Raw genomic sequence first — 12863 nt, 5'->3', positions numbered from 1 at the left:
CGGAAAGCGTCGAGCGGACGGTTTAACGAAAAATTCGGCCCCGTTTGAAAGTTTGGCACGCACAGAGGGGCAGGAGGGCAGGTCGCGCAGTGTTTTTCGCGCGATCGAGTCTATTTGAACGGCGTTAAATTCTCCGATGTTGGCGTTATACTCGAACCGGGCCACCTAAATGGAACGCTTCGCGGTAAAAACGCGTCGGCGAGTTTGTAACGCGACCGGTTACGAGCCAGACCGTGAAGTAAGTGGCGTCGTTCGGTTCCATTATCGGGACGTGTCGCGCCGAACGTTCGCTCGCAATTACGAACAAAAATTCGTGAAACCCCTTTTTCGAAAACCGTTCTCGTCCTGTTTCCCCGCATTAAGTCCGTTCGTTTACGATTCGAACGGGTTCGGATTCGCCCGATGAGATTTTTCCGAGCACGTCCCACGAAGAAGAATTGTGGTTTTACAGATCGATTACTGGAAACATGAATATGGATATATGGAGAATCGTTAAAGGGCTTTCCGATAATTCCGATGTAAAAGCGTCATATTTATACGCCCGTATGATCGGTGTGTCTATTTGCTCGGGTATTTACAGTGTTTTGAAGTGGAATTATCGTGCCAGTTCTTTTTTGGTTACGAATGGACGCGTACGTTTTTCGGTCCGCACGAACGTTTCGATTGAAATTGAATGCCGTGTTTGGAACGGCTTAGTACCTTGATATCGCGTGGTAAACCAAAAAACAAATGTGATTCGTGCTTTATCTTTGCACAAATACATTAATTTATCCAAAGGAGCAACGCGTATCTGTGTATTCTTAGTATTAAATTGAAAACAAAAATCAGGTGTTATTCACATTTCACTTCTTCACAGGTGCATTAATTTATTCAAAGAAACAACACAAGTCTATTCATTCTTAGCATTACATTGAAAACCAAAAAACAAATATAATTCACAGTTCATTTGTTCACAGGTGCATTAGTGCAGTATCATTTATAAACTCGTTTAATATATGCTTCATATTAAATATCTCATCTACATAAATAATTTCATTAACAGTAATCAATAAATCAAAAAAAGCAAGAATTACTTATTTCATTATTTCTTTTATTAGAAGATCTATTTTAGTTATAAGCCACCGATGGCTGACGTGGCGCTCAACGTGTTGAATAAGCGTCGCTGATGCATCACTGCATCATAACACCGTTCTCCATTTACCAATCCCCTCAAATTTTGCTCGACCTTGCCTCCCAATCATTTCTACACCGTAATTAAGAGAATCCCGAATCCCAAAGGAGAATGAGAATGTAGTAAGTCCTTTAAAGAAATACGAGATTCTACATAAACATTCGGTTTGGAACGTTGAGTAAAACGAGAACGACGAAACGCTATCAAGATCCACGATTATAATTCGACGCCACCCAGCGTCGACTGATCAACATGTACGTCTGCCGTCGGAAACGTGACCAGGCTGTGCGGCGCGTAGCGGTTCCGCAACGTGACTCCGTCTAATCCGAAGGATATTTTCCACAGCGCGAAACTTTCGCCGACGAGGTCTGCCCCCGAACCCCGTCCCCGCCCAGGCGATATTCAATTTGCATTTAAATATCCGCTGAGTAGGATCCACGAACGAGGCCGCTCACGCGCCTCGGCCGGACGTCGAACGGAAAACACGAGAACCCGTGCAAACATCTACCGGCACATGAAGCACGGCGAGCCCTTTCGAACCGCTGCGAGGCTTCCCTTTCGTAACGTCGATCGGCGATCGCAACCTTTGGCATTTAACCCTTTGCACTGGAGGCCTTTTTTTACTGGTATCTTTTAGCAACTCGAGATGCATTCTTCGGCCGATCGCACGCGGGACCAACCGATTTGAAATTAGTGTTGCAAACCGTTTGCACTCTTTGGCCGTTCGCACACAGCGCAACCGATCAGTTTCAAACCACTCTGAAACTAGTTGCATGCGACCGTGGATCTACGTAAAACAAAGATAGCGGAGTAGGTAAAACAAAGAGCGCAAGCAGTTTCCAAGACTAATTTCAAATCGGTTGCGCCGTGTGCGATCGGCCTTGCTTTACTTAGATCCACGGCCGCATGCAACTAGTTTTAAAGAGTGGTTTGAAACTGATAAGTTGCGCCCGTCTGCGATCGGCCTTAGCATTCTATTGCCACGAATGCTGAGATTATATTGACTTTGTAAATGAGATCTCTAATTTGAGATTTGAGAACCGGGTCACCTTTGCCTCGACGACAATCGTTTTATTGGCACTTCGGGGTCCAAAGAAATGAAACCTAAAGAAAACCTAGTGGTGACTGAGAGTCACCTCTCCAGTGTGAAGGGTTAAAATGTTTGTGAGAAATAGCAGAGCAATTTTGTAGAGTGATCGGGTATTACAGTGAAGACTGGATAAACGCAAGAAAATCGGGACCCAAAGGTTGTGTCATCCAGTCGTGGTTTCTGATCTGTGTTTACATTTGGCTCGAGTCGAGCGTCGAACGTAGAAAGGACAGAGAGCGATGGAGAAAAAGGTCCGAGGAAAAGAAAAGTAGTAAAGAAAAGCAGGTGGAAGCGTAGCAATTGGTTGGGATCCTATTACACCGATGGTGGTAATAGTCATCTCGCACTTATCCAGTCACAGTTAATCCTCGATTGTACTCGGTAACAGCCAGAAAAATAAATATATCAGTCCGATTGGCCCACCCCTCTCGTAATCGTCGCGCGATGAAACACTTTTCCTGTCTCTGTGTAAATCGAACGACACGGAGAGCGATGTAAAGAGCTGTCGCGACACGGACGGGCCGTCATGTGCGCCAAGTTGTGCCACGAGTTCAACGTGAAGTCGCGTATCCAGAAACGATTCCCCGGGCTCGGGAACTTTATTAATGGAAGCGTCGACGAAAAATTGTAGCCTCCAATATTCAACGAAAGGGTACGGACCCCACAGAGTCGCTCCTTCTCGCGCCGACACGCTCGCTACGGTTTATCGGAATTTCGTTAAATGCGAAAACTCGATAGCTTCGGAGCGGAGGGGTACAGGAGGGGGGCGGGAAGGGTCGGAGGGGTGTTGGCGGCAGAGGTACTAATTTTTTCCACATAAATGGAATTCTACGCTTCACTTTGCGCCGGTTTCGGAATCGAATGTCACACAGCTGGTTACAATTGGCAATTTCGCCGCGGAAAAACGAAAGAGAACGGCCGCGAGCGACCGAGCCACGATTTTTCTCCGGCTTGGGAAATTTACGCTGAAAATAAATCGTCGGTGTCTGCTTCTGCGCGTACCATTCGTTTCGGCGACGTTAGGCTACGCACGCAACGCGTCCGATGAAAAATCGCCGATGGAGTTTTCGCGCAAGAATCGCGCGCCTCGAGATCAATGGGGGTGATGGGGTGATGCATCATCTCGATTAGATGGTAGCTTTGTTTTCATTCTGTCGTTGGAAGGTGCCTGTTAAAAAATATCCCGTAACAACGATCGTCATAGCTGTATCGATAAGCGTAGCGTGTCTGACCATTGTCTCATTCTCCTTCAGCCCACTGCACGGTGCGTCACGCATGGGATTTCTTTTTAATTATTTAACCATGTTCCAGGACTCCGATCGTTCTGAAACTTTTACATGCGTCAGCTAAATAACCAATCATCATCCCTGATTTTTTTGGTAGGCGTCAGTCACGGGGTTGTTTGCAATTACCACCCGCAAAAGATAAATTATTTATTTTCTACCCTTAATAATTAAAAAAAATACCCTGAAAAAAATATATGAGATGCAGTTTATAATTACGAATATTTTCGTTTTTGCAGAATTTAAATATCTGAAATAGTAAAGAAGAGAACGGAGTGAAAACAGCAGGGTACGTCGACAATTTCACGCGACGTTTTTTTTTCTGGAATTAATCGAGGATTAATTTTCTTAAAATTCCATAAAACCAGAACCAAGAATTCTGTCGTCATTTTTCTAACGTCGTCCTATTTTCATCCCCTTCTGTGAAAAGCGTCACCCGCATGGTCAACGACTGTAGCTCCCGGCTTAACGCGACCCGAGACTGGAGACGTCTTGACTCGTTACCTTAAAGTGGCGCGACAAAACGTTGTAAACTCCTCGACGTAGTTAACTACCACAACAGTGTTCGCGAACAAGCTTAGTATAACTGTGATGGATTAAGTGTTGTAAATGGCGCGAGGCCCCGTTCCACCTTAACGCCAGGAACTTACGCCAGAGTACACCGTACACGTTTGCTCGCGCTTCTCGCTGTTACGATTGTTGGCTGCAAACTTAATCCGACGCTGTGGGAACCGGAAACGAAGAGGTTTGCGTCGCGACGGTTGGTACGAAAGCCGAGGCGATAATCGCAGATGTCGCGTCCGTCTGCGCGAACTGCGCCAAAGGTCGAACGCGGAACTCTCGACCGGAGTTGGGCGGAGATCAATTAATGGAATCAATTTTTCGAGGCTGAAGGATCTTCGTACCGAAATTACCTTATCCACTTTCAGCCTCTCAGATTTCCGGACAAGCTTTGGGTCGCGTACTTTACAGGTTTATAAATAATAAATTTAACACGTTGGTCCCCGCGTCATTCGGCGAAGAATTGAATAAAGATTGATTCTGAAAATGAATCTGCACGTTGAGGAGGCAAAAATAAATATCGCGATAAATATTTGATTATCCATTTTGCGATAGCCTGTAGACATAATTTAATCGCGATAGAAATAACCGAGAGTATCCTCCCGGAAATCAATGCGTCGAGAACAGATTTTCGACACCTGGACTTTCGCAAAAGCGCAAGGAGAAGGAAAAATCGACTGTTCCGAACGGTTCCAAGCCGATGACAATGCGCGTGTAAATGTGCGCGCACCGCAATTCGCGGAGGGATGGGACCTGGTAACAGCGCTCGGCAATTTCTTTTTTCTTTTTTCTTTATTTTTGGTTTTATTTTTAATTCGCGGCCAGGCCACGGTACGCCTGGACGCTGCGCGGCGCTCTTTTCATTTCGTTCGGCGATTTATGGTCTCGGTCGCGGAGAGAACATCCACCAGCGGGCGTCGATGATTTACAGACGAATCATAATCGGCGAGGAATCGACACGATTTATCGCCGAATAACGAAACGGAATAACTCTCTCGTCTGTTCCGTATTGTCCGGCTCCGCTTGCTTTCGAAAAAATTCGTTTCGTCGATCGATAGGACCCTGAACGGTAATATTTTTCGAGGCGAAAACGGTGAAGTGTCCGAATTTTTTTGACGAAAGAAACGAACGCCTATTACGGTAAAGATTGGGTAAAGGGAAAATCGTCTCCCAAGTGTTGGGTCATCCAGTCGAGGTTTCTAATCTGTGTGTACATTTGGTTCGAGTCGAGCGTAGAACGTAGAAAGGACAGAGAGTGATGGAGGAAGAGGTCCGAGGAAAAGAAAAGCAGTAAAGAAGAGCAGGTGGAAGCGTAGCAATTGGTTAGGATCATATTACACTGCCAATTGTCGAGGGGGGCCTCCCCCCCCCCCCTAATGGTGAGGATAGTCATCTTGCATTTATCCAGTCGATCCTGCCTCGCACTTATCCAGTCCTTACTGTATTCGAATAATCCATCATTAAAATGTTCCACTGCTATAATAAAATATCTCTTGGGAATGGACACCTTCTCCTGTAACGAATTTGTGTAACGAAGTGTTCATTCGTTAAGAACGAGCGTCGGGGTTTTTTTTCCTTTTTTTGGGCATTAATTGTTGCTATTTTGGTGTAAAGACCACAAATTCCCCATCCCCGGGTGCGCCCGTGGCTGGCGACGTTTACTTTGTCACGGTCTGTAACATGTAAGTCGACGATTAGCGCGCCGTAGTGTCGCTGATTAACATTCAACCGGGCCTCCGGGATTAGGATGGTAAATCCCGTTCCGTGGGCTTCAGCGGCGCGCCAGGCTGTCGATAGCCGGTGACGCGGCTTCGTAAATATTGTGAAATTATGAGCACATTAGCCTGTCGTTCGAATGTACTCTATACCAGCCTTCCCCCAAATTTGGTTCGCTGGGTCATTCGATCAATTCTCACGCGGGGTCGTTTCCATCACAGAGAAATGTATTTTAATAAATTCATAAGAAGTTTTCTTCGACGAATTTTTAAAATCGTTCGTCTTTGAAACTAGGTCTTCGATGTATAAATTTTAATCCGAATGCTGGATTCATTTTCTCACGAGGAATAGCCAAGTCTAGTAGAAATATCAGTTAATAGTCAGACGTGGTCCCACAGCCGCTAGCCGTGACGAATTTTTAATGTCGATTATCTTTAAAAGTAGCTTTCCTAGAAAGAAATTTTATTTCGCATTCTAAAGATTCGTTTCCCCGCGAATAGTAGCCAACTCAAGTAGAAATGTCAGGTACTATAGTCCGACATGACCACTCAGCCGTATACATCATCGAAGAATTTTCAAAGTCGATGATCTTGAAAACTAAGTCTTGTGTGAAGCTCTTTTATTCGACGTTCTAGATTCGTTTCCTATCGAAGAATAGCCAACTCGAGTAGAAATGTCAGTTAATAGTCAGACGTGGTCAATCGGGCCCGCTAGCACGATACAACTATAACTTTATAATCGAAACGCGCAAAAGCAGTGGTAATGGTGAGTTTAGAAATAATCCAGAAATATTAACACATCTCGAATACCATCAACGATAAAACGAACGCACCCCTAACATTGATACTACCCCCACCGACGATAATTCAGACGATCCAAAACGGCAAAGCCCCGTCCACTGTTCTCGATTATTTAAACGAACAGCTCGCCTCGTTTTCGTGGGGCTTTCGAATCAATCCGATCGGTGAACGACCAGCGCAAAAGGAGTAAAGGAAAATTAAATGACGTTTTTCGTGGCCCCCCCCCCCCCGCCCGCCCCGCGTTTCTTGTTCCCCGACACAGACGCGATAACCAGCCCGGGGGCACAGCGATAATTGTCGAGCCGTAATTTTTCGCCCAACGCCGAAATCGACCGACCAAATCCCGCCTCGCGTTAACGCCCAAGCGGGTACGCGCTCGCTCTGGAAAGGGCTCGCTTTAACCGTACAAAAGCGAGCGGACCAGGCCTCCACGGCCAGGGCAAATGTGTCCGAATGAAAATTCTATAATTGGATCGTCTGCTCGTTAGCCCCTCCATCCCCTTCTCCCCTCCCCTCTCCCGTCGTCCACGAATCGACTTCCGTTAACGCTTCGAACGAACGTTGAACGCCAGCACGAACGGAGAAAAGCGAACCGTGGAACAAAAGCCGGGCGCGACGTTCGACACTGGGAACGACGAAAAAGTAACCAGGAGAACGGTTAAACGCGGGGAAAACCGCTTATTCAAATTGCGCCTGGCCCCCAACAGGCGAGCCAAGTATCGCGCGGCAGTTAGAAATTCAACGGTGGCGACGCATTTGCATGGACGATCGACCGCCGGCGCCAATCAGTGAAACGTCGTTAAAGAAACGAACGTCTCGATTGGTGCGTTCACCGCGGATGGAAAAGATACCGGGAGAGAGAAAAACATAACAACGAGGTTGCTGGAAAGTTTTTCGGGGGCCGCGTAATTTCCGGGTTGGCGCGTACAAATCGATCGTTCGCGAATCGATAGACTCCGATTTTTGAACAATTTTGTACGTCCTCCTGTGAAGGCGTTTGAAAAAAAAAAGTCAATTTTAAAGACTCGCTTCGTCGCCATCATTTTTCTACTAAAATCATAATACAACAATTTTTATTTATACTTCGATATGTCTCGAATAAACCCTGCAAAAGGAAATCCTATTTCTTTTGCGATCCTCTCAAAATTAATTATCAAAGTCAGGCCTTTTTTCACCCTCTAAAGCGCTGTTACGCCCTTAAGGCCTTTAAAATACTTCGTAACATTTTTAATACAGCCATTTTCAACCCCTTCGACTCGACTCCTTTCACGTCTGCAGTAAAACGATTTCAAAGCAGCTAGAAACGCGAAAACTGGCCGAACGACGTTCTGTTTATTTTCATCCCCTCCTCTCCCTCCGTCGCCGGTAACAGCGACACGTCCGTTCCAGTTATTGTCAGCGAATCGGTTATCGAGGTGTACGGCATCGTTCGAGCGATAGATTAAACAACCGCGATTAAAGCCTTCCCAGTTTGTATTACTTCTGGGCCCGACAGCATAAATTGGGGGTGTCGCGGTAATCCGAGATAAAATGTCGGCGAACGCAATAATGTATAAAAAGTCGGATCGATATTTAAACGGCAAACGGAGATTACGCGGAAGGCAATCGCGCAGCCCCGATCGCGAATTATTTGTCAGAACCGGCGCGATTCGCTCGGCCGGGAAGATAAATTGGTCGAGATTCGAATCGATCGGTAAACCGAAAACAAGATCGCGCGATACTTGGAACGAATCAGGATGGGAGTCTTCGATTCGACGAATTATTATTCAGAAAATACTACTGTTTCGTTTGTATCGTAAAAGTGTCCAATGACGAGCTTGAGCGGTTAAGCAACAGGAATATAAATAAAGAAGAATTTATTTTTAAATTCATCCTAACGTAGAAAAAAAAAAGAAAAAGAATACACCCATATCTCTATAGCTTCAACGGTTTACCTATTAAAATCGAGATACCACGTGACGCAGAAATAAATGAAGTCATGGGATCCCGGTTAGAGGAAAACCGTCGCAGAGACGGCGGTATCACGAGTGATCGCCGTAATCGTTCCGCCATGGGGATAAAACCGTGAAAGGGGTGGTCATCAGGGGCTGTAAAAGGAGTCGGGGAACAACGAGGGGTGGGATCCCAGGTTCGTAGGATAATTTCATGGTCCAGTGCACGAGCGACTAGTCGGCTGACCGCTCGATGCGCGCACGCAACCAAGCCGCGCGTGCACCAACGAATTTCTCCCTAGTGCGGTTACGTCCCCGCTGTAGTTCCCCAGATGCATCCTGGTCGTATATACGCCACCGAGTCCTACGACCTGGCGCACGTGGTCGACGAAATTCGTGACAAAACGGCCGAGTACAGCCGCCTCGAAGATTTAACAACGTTCGTGTACGGAGCTCTCGACCGAAGGAACCGGAATTACTAAATCCGATGTGAGTCGACGATGAAAATTCACTTCGATTTTATTTATACAGACGAAGCATTTATTTGAAACCATTTAACCTGTAATTCAATTGATTTCATTTATACAGACGAAGCATTTATTTGAAACCATTTAACCTGCAATTTAATTGATTTTATTTATACAGACGAAGCATTCTTTAACAGACATGGAGTGTACGAATATTTATGAGACTGACTGTATATCTAAACCTACTAAATTTCAAGATTTTACGTCGAGTACCTCGATCGGAAAAATAAAAGATTACCCCCTCGTCTCTGTCTGTCCCCCTGTCTCTGAAAGTTAACTCTTTCGCCCAACTATCAACACCTTCGCTTTAACACCGTGTTTATCCGTCGTATACGGCCAACAGCGAACCCGAAGAATCCGTAAAAGTCGCGTGGAAATTGAGCCACGGCAGGAATAACCCAGAGTTGGCAATCGACGGGGGTCGCGGATGACCATTGACGGGAGATCAATTTTTCCGTTATGGCGTCTCGTCCCGTTTTATTTTATCGGTTCAGGGTACCGTCGCGGCGAGGTGTTCGCCGTCGACGACGCGAAAACGATCCCTGGACCGGCGCAGTCACGACTCGTCGTAAGAAACTACCCCCGCGAGGGGTTGCGATCCTCCACGAGCGTCTATCGTCGCGGAGTAAACGGGAGCACTTGATATTCCGCCGTTTCGTTCGGCGTAAAATATACGATGCGTTATAAATTGACAATGGGGGATGTATTAGGAATTGCGCGAGGGGGGAGGGGGCTGCGGGAGTGGGCGACGTCTATGAAAGTAAATTGGTAGAGATACTCGCGGTTCGATTCTACGATCCTTTGGAAGAACGACACGACTGCTCGAAGACGCTTTCGTATAGAGAAAGATTGTCTCATTGGACTTTTTCTTTTATACTGGCAGGCATTAATTCTGGGCATTCGCATTCGTGTATTTAATTAGTAATTTATGTAGATAATATGTTAAGTAGAAATATTTACTCGTTATTCTGTTGTCTAATCTCCATTGCGATGGATCCAAGTATTTAACCTATTTCTCGATTTTATGAACCTTGCCATATATCTACAATGTACAAAGTTCGGTAGTCGACAAGATTTACTTATTATTATTCTTCTCAGGAATTGCAAGTGTATCAAACTGTATTAACTGTATTAAAGCGTATTAAAGTGTATTAAATCGCGTGATCTTATTTTTAATGAGTTAATGAGTTAATGAGTTAACTTGTCCTGAGCTTCTGTGGAGGGCATAAAACCTGAGCGTTTTATTTACCGAAATATTCAACAAATTCAAATAATCCCTAACCGACTTCGAAAAAGGAGGTTACTCAATACGACATGTACATTTTTTGTTCTTTCTTGAATCGATGTAGAGAGAGTGCGAATACTTACGGGGATCGACCGTAAATTTTATCGTCCAAGGTTTCTGTCTAGGTGGCGAAGCCATTAGATGGATCAGTTGTTCGCACTCGGTGGCGGTCGATCGTGCCCGTGCATCGTGTACGCGTCGATGATACGAACTGCCCACAGCCATTCGCCGTGTCCCGTCCGTGTTTATCCGCGCCCGCAGCCGCGGACACGAAGCCGTGAAGTTGTAAAGCTAGGCCAAATGCGGGTCTAGACGATGCCGAAGGCTGGCCGTAGCTGCCATAAAATCGAGCCAATGCACAGGGTGTATCCTATCGCGTGGGTCTTTGACGACTTTCGTGTTGGATCGAGGCCACGAATACAACGAGAGAAGCTATATGCACGTAGACTACTCGACCTTATTCTCGAATTATTGCCAATTGGAGGGTGCGTTGGAGTAAGGGTGGTAGCTCCATTTTTTCAAATTTTCCTCCTTATTGCACCACAAGAAAAAAAGAATGTTATTAATCGGTGATTATGAAGTGATTATGTTCTAATCTCACGATCGTACAAAAATGGAGCTACCTTCTTATTGCAGCCCTCGATTTTTTCAAACTGAATTGCACGTGTTACGATGTTTTACAACGTGTTATTGTTTTTTGTTTAAGACGGAGTACGAGTTCGACTGGAAAGGACTCGACGAAGGAGATAGGAGAGCAGCTAGGTGAATATTTTAGATACACAGTATTGTCTCGAAATAAGCAACTCGGATCGGGACCGGGGAGTTGCTTGTTTCGAAGGAGGTATGCTATTCGGTTTGACTTTGTTCTGGGGGAGGAGGGGGAGAATGTAGAGAAAACAGGGGGATCGGTATAGCGGCAAACCACATACAACTACTATTATCATTTCGCAGAATACGCACGCCAGAGAGAGAGAGAGAGAGAACATTACACATGTTCTGTCCTCTTTCCTAATCTCTCAATTCTTCTCGGATCTGTCACTCACTCCAAATAAAAAGGCTGCTTATCTCGATGCGGAAAATGGTTGCCTATTTCGAGACGATACCGTAATCGCGAGCACGATTGTTTCGCAGCGAATCAGCGCGATCAATCACGCGTCGCGCTCCAATTTTTCCCTATCGGACGTTCGACGTAATTCGACGCAGACTCGTCGGCAATCCGCGATATTAATTCAGACGTGGAACATTCAATATCAGCGCGGCACGTATGCATACGTGATCGCGATCGGACGCGACGATAAGGTAACCGATTCGCGAAAGGGGAAGGCAACGAAACGCATGGCGATAGAACGCCAGCGATAAGCAGCGATCGCGAAAGGGGAAGGCAGGGAAACGCTGGTCGGGGCGCGGCCAATTGGATCGAGGATCCGGATAATGGGCCGATTGGAGTCACCAGTCGGTGAACGATGCTTCGGAACCTGATTATAAAGCACGGCCCGTGTGTCATCCGTCATCGACTCGAAACGGGCTTCGTCGCGATACCGTTCGGAATCAGAGGGCCTGCGCGAACGGGAAAGTGAACGGAATGAAAACGGCCAGGTGAAAAGTAGGGAAGAGCGATCGCGAGACACGGGATTCGCGAAACTAGTCGGTTAAGGGCAGCAATACGGATCAGGAATGGGATTCTAGACGAAGGTTTAGGACGACATTTTTATGACTGCAACTTGTCGAGGATATCTTGAACGAGGGTGGAAGGAAAATAGTTTCTGGGCCTCCTGGTATCGAATACTTTATCTTTCGATGTAACATACATGTGCATAAACCAATTAATTCCATCAGTCCCGTAAAAATTGTGTAATAATTAAAATTGTATAATAATATTACTGACGATTATTTTTTGGCTATTCTTTCTTATTAATTTTATATACCGTTAGATGAAAGCTACGTTTGTGTTTATGCATTCTTCAATATTTTATTGAATTTGACGATTTATGTGACTGACTGTATATCTTTATACAAATCATGTACTTTTAATATCCATAATAAAACTTTATATTGGGCGTTCAGTATCGACGAAAATTCGCCCAAAAATCAGCGCTCTTTCCACGCTGACCGTCATGAAAGGTGCCATTTCCCCTCAGCAAACGACGCTAAGGAGAAAAGAGGAACAATGGCCCGTCGGATAGAGAGACAGACAAAAGTACGGTGAAAAATGGAACTGTAGCTCGCCATCAGGCTGCACTGTGCACGTCGGATGCGAGCTTTTACACGAGTGGCTCGGTTAGGTACACGAGAACGCGCCTATGCTCGACGTACTCGCGTACTCTCGTACGCGCGTCGACGACGGGTATAATTGCGCGCGTGTGCAAGCGCGTCCATTAATCTGAGAACAGTTGATTGGAAAATGATCGCATTATCCCGTGCTCGGATTAATCGCGGCTCGCCGCTCGCGAAACGACCGAAGTATCGCAAGAGCGTGACCTTTGCCGAGGCACCTGTAAA

The 12863-nt window shown here is 45.8% G+C and overlaps 2 long non-coding RNA genes across 2 annotated transcripts in view; one reads left to right on the top strand and one right to left on the bottom strand.

Moving 5' to 3' along the window:
* Positions 1 to 12863, top strand: part of LOC128872114 (uncharacterized) — a 230946-nt gene that overhangs the window by 93243 nt on the left and 124840 nt on the right. Inside the window, exon 4 of the long non-coding RNA XR_008456101.1 lies at positions 11071 to 11126. This is a non-coding gene — a long non-coding RNA (uncharacterized LOC128872114). The remainder of the gene's footprint in view (positions 1 to 11070; positions 11127 to 12863) is intronic.
* The window catches only part of LOC128872116 (uncharacterized), a 272991-nt gene that overhangs the window by 153392 nt on the left and 106736 nt on the right, over positions 1 to 12863 (bottom strand). The window lies entirely within an intron of this gene.

The sequence above is a fragment of the Hylaeus volcanicus genome, chromosome 2 (assembly GCF_026283585.1).
Source record: "Hylaeus volcanicus isolate JK05 chromosome 2, UHH_iyHylVolc1.0_haploid, whole genome shotgun sequence".
Taxonomy (NCBI): Eukaryota; Metazoa; Arthropoda; class Insecta; order Hymenoptera; family Colletidae; genus Hylaeus; species Hylaeus volcanicus.
The sequence above is the reverse complement of the archived record's forward strand: the minus strand, read 5'-3'. Positions and strand labels throughout refer to the sequence as shown.